At 41.7% G+C, this 4,437-nt stretch overlaps 1 non-coding gene across 1 annotated transcript; it reads left to right on the top strand.

Moving 5' to 3' along the window:
• Nucleotides 1–3,370: 3,370 nt before the first annotated feature.
• LOC112760425 (small nucleolar RNA R71) lies at nucleotides 3,371–3,474 on the top strand. The gene has a single exon (XR_003180867.1). It is a non-coding gene; the product is annotated as a small nucleolar RNA R71 (small nucleolar RNA).
• Nucleotides 3,475–4,437: the final 963 nt, after the last annotated feature.

Here is a 4,437-nt window from a genome sequence, read left to right as displayed (position 1 = left end):
TATAGACCGTAGCTTCAATGCCCTCATTACACTCATGGGACCAAAATCCACCATTGTTCCTCTCACAAAGCTTGTATATGACTCATCTTTCTTATCATACCTGACTGCATTTGCATAAAATTATCGTATGAGATTTGCATTCACCTTAGTGACCGGGTTAGTGAGAAGCTCCCATCTTCTCCTTTCTACCTTCTCTGTGATTTCGGGGCATTCAGTCTTCTTAACTTGAAATCCCAGCTCATAAATGATTTCCTTATCAACCATCCACCCGTACTGCAATGCATGATGCAAGCTTCTAAATCTCTTCTCATCATATGGGTGTTCTTCCATGGGTTCCTTCCCCTCCCTTCTCTTAGAACTTAAAGATGCCATGAATGATGATTTAATATGTGAAGGTGGTAAGGTTATGGAGACTTTTGGTTGTTTAGGGTTTTATGGCAATGAGGAGAGTGAGGGGAGGAATGTTTATAATTGGATAGGGGGTGTATTGTACCGAAATGAAGAGTGGTGAAGGTGTGTGATGACAATGAAGGGTGGTATGGACAAGGGTTGTTTATATAGAGAAGTTGTGAGAGAATGGAGGGTGTAGATTGATGAAGTGGTCACTTGATGGACGGTTGGGGTTATGCATGGCTAGAAGACAAGGATCATGACTTTATGATGGGGATTGCTCGGTCTTCTAAGGGTCCCTTTTTTCAATGTTGCATGGCAACATTTTCCAACGTATTCCCTCTTTAGAACAAGTGTGTAACCCCTCTTCTTTAAGTGGCGAAGTCTCCCATTTAATTGTCCCATCAATCCCTTTTTATGCTTCTTTTCCTTTCCTATAAAGATTTGAAATAAGGAAATTAATAATAAAAAAAAATTCAAACTCTACGGCTAGAAATAAAGGAAAGAAAGGTTTTGAATATTTATTTATGAATTCCAACTAACTAACTAACTATTGGTGATTCCTTATATGCATTTTGGTGGCACCATGAGGTGACACCAAACTTAGTTTGAAGCAATGTGATGAAAAGTTTTGTGTTCAAAGCTTCCAAGACTAGCATGCAACTTGGTTTGCTTTGAACACCAAACTTGTTCCTCACTATATTCTGCATAAGAAGATTTTCACCAATTGTTCGTTAAGTTTGGATTGAAGCTCATAAAGATAGACTTATTCATAATCTTCTGAAAGCATATAAAACATGGGTTGCCTCCCATGAAGCGCTTCTTTAGCGTCACTAGCTTGACGTTTTTCCTTCATCATGGTGGTTGGTAGTGCTTAAAGTCCTCCCCTCTTGCTGTGGACTTGTATCCATTGGTTGGATCAATGATCTCCATACGTTCCAGGGAAAGAACTCTGTTGATAGTGAAGACCTTGGGTAATTGAGATGGTACAGTAGGGAGATTAGGGGGAATATCTGGGAAGTAAGCTGAGACAACTCTATCCCCTGGAGAGAAGTCTTCCGTAGGGATCTTCTTGTTCCTCCATCTCCTTGGTACCTTCTTCTTTGTTTCTTTTGAGGTTGCCTTCCCCTTGGTGACCTCTTTTCTCCAAGGAGTTGTGATGTTGTCTTCACCTGCCTCTAGAGGTTTGGGTTCCTCCAACTTTTCCTTGAGCTGTGACAATTGTTGTTTTCCATGTTTGTCAATTAAGGGGATCTCAGAATGAACTGGCTGTGCTTCAGTGCTTGTTTCCTCCTTTAGTGTCTCTTTATCATTTGTGCTCAGTTCCTTGTCCTCTTGATCTGTTTCTTGTGAGAGTTTGAAAACATTGACGCTGAGTTGTTCATCATGGATTCTCAATATTAGCTCCCCTTTCTCTACATCAATAAGTTCTCTGGCTGTAGCTAGGAATGGTCTTCCCAATATGATTGGATGAGTGTGACTTTCTTCCATGTCCAGAATGACAAAATCTGTTGGGAGAAAGTACTTCCCAACTTTTAGCAACACATTTTCCACCACTCCTATTGCTTGTTTTTGAGTTTTGTCAGCCAGTCTGATAATGACATCTGTGGGCATTATCTCATTGATCTGCAGCCTTTTCACCAGGGATAAGGGCAGTAAGTTGATGCTGGCCCCTAGATCACATAGTGCTCTGTCGAACATGTTTTCTCCTATGGCACAAGGTATATGAAAACTTCCTGGGTCTCTTCTTTTTGTAGGCAACTCAGGTTGAATAAGGGCACTACATTCCTTATTCATCACTATAGTCTGCCCTCCCTTGAGTGAGCTTTTCTTGGGAAGAAGTTCCTTCATATACTTGATGAATGCAGGCATTTGTTGAATTGCCTTGATGAATGGTATGTTCACATGCAGAGATGCAAACAAGTCTAGGAACCTTGAGTATATCCATTTTCCCACAGCACCATTGAGCAGTTGAGGGAATGGTGCATAGAGCTTCAGCAGCTCTTGTTGTGAGATTTCTGGTTCTTTGTGATCTCTGTCCTCCTCCTTTGTTGAGTTGTCTTCAGGTTGTTTGCACATTTTGCCTTGCTTGTCTTCAGTCTCTTGATCACTTGTAGTGACCATTTTGCAATCTTCCCATCTTACATTCTTCGCTTCTCCCTTGGGGTTTTTCTCCGTGTCACTTGGGAAGCTATCAGTAGGTTTGGGAATCTTCTCAGATAAATATCCCACCTGGAATTCCAGCTTCCTAATAGTTTCTCCCTGGTTCTTAATATTGGCTCGCACCTCCTCTTTGAACACCTTATTTTCTTGAATCTCTTGGCTTATTCCTTCAAGTAGGGCTTCAATCTTAGAGAGCCTGTCATCAATTGATGAGTGGTTCGGAGCAGATGTGCTATTTTGGTTTTGATAAGTATGTGGAGAAGTGTTGTTGTGGGGGTGTTGAGATGTCCTCTGGGTGAATTGTTGGTGAGCTGCATTGTTGTTGGAGTTGTAACGTCTCTGGTCTTGGTTTTGATCTTGCTCACTTCCCCACCCAAAGTTCGGGTGATTTCTCCATCCAGGGTTGTAAGTCTTGGAGTATGGATCATAGTTTTTCCTTGGTGAATTCCCAATGTAGTTGGCTTGCTCCTGACTCCTTTCTGCTTCTTGGTTTACTCCTTCTTGTGTTGTTGATGAAGTGGAGATTGCTGCTACTTGGTTCATCTCCATCTTCTTGATGAGGTCAGCCAACTGCTGAGTAATGAGCTTGTTTTGGGCCAACAGAGCATCTACATTGTTTAGCTCCATCACTCCTCTTGTGTTCCCTTTTTCGGAAGCATAGAAGTAGTCGTTTTCTGCTACTGTTTCAATAACATCTATGGCTTCCTCAATGGTCTTCTTCTTGTTCAAGGACCCTCCAAATGAATGGTCTACTGCCTTCTTTGACTCATAAGAGAGCCCTTCATAGAAAATGTGCAGCTGGACCCATTCGTTGAACATGTCAGGTGGACACCTCCTTGTTAAGTCTTTAAACCTCTCCCATGCTTCATACAGAGTCTCACCATCCTGTTGCCTGAAGGTTTGAACCTCAGCTCTTAGCCTATTGATTCATTGAGGAGGGTAGAATCTTGCTAAGAATTTGTTCACCACATCCTCCCAAGTTGTCAAGCTCTCCCTTGGGAAGGATTCCAGCCACTTGGCTGCCTTGTCTCTGAGTGAGAAGGGAAATAAGAGCAATCTATAGGCGTCAGGATGAACACCATTAGATTTCACTGTGTCACATATTCTCAGGAAGGTGGTCAAATGTTGGTTGGGATCTTCTTGAACACCTCCTCCAAACGAACAGTTGTTCTGAACAAGGGTGATGACCTGTGGTTTAAGTTCAAAGTTGTTGGCATGGATTGTTGGCTTTTGGATGCTACTTCCACAATTGCCTGGGTTTGGATTAATGTAAGAGCCCAAAACTCTTCTATCCTCCCCAGCATGATTTGCTCCACCTCCTCTGCCATGGTTGTGAGTCTCTTCTTCATGATAATTTTCCATGTTTTCTTCCATATTTGGTTCAAAGTATTCCTCAAACTGTTCCTCCTTTTCTTCAGCACCAACTACTCGTTTTCCTTTTGCCTCCCTCCTTAGTCTAAGGAAGGTTCTCTCTGGTTCAGAATCAAAGGAAGTTGAAGCCGCGCTTCTTCTCCCTGTCATACAACCAACAAGTACAAGCAGAGAAAATAGGTGCAGACAGTCTTTGTGTCAGAATTGATGTTAGTTGTGGGTGATACAATATATCAAACAGTTAGTGGGTTAGCAAACAGAATTGAAAATAACAAAGAGAAACAAAAGAGTAGATGGAGAAGGGAAGAAGTTTAACTAAAACAAAAAGTAAATCACTCAAACAGAAAATGAAATACACAAAATAAAATGCTCAATCTAGTGATCTTCCAATCTAATCATTGTTGATGCACAATCAATCCCCGGCAATGGCGCCATAAACTTGATGCGGGGAAAACTTATCTCTCAACAAATCTTCCTTCGGCAAGTGTACCGAAGTTGTCGTCAAGTAAAAAC

Source organism: Arachis hypogaea, chromosome 16, assembly GCF_003086295.3.
Source record: "Arachis hypogaea cultivar Tifrunner chromosome 16, arahy.Tifrunner.gnm2.J5K5, whole genome shotgun sequence".
Classification (NCBI taxonomy): Eukaryota; Viridiplantae; Streptophyta; class Magnoliopsida; order Fabales; family Fabaceae; genus Arachis; species Arachis hypogaea.
This window is presented reverse-complemented; position numbering and strand designations above follow the sequence as displayed.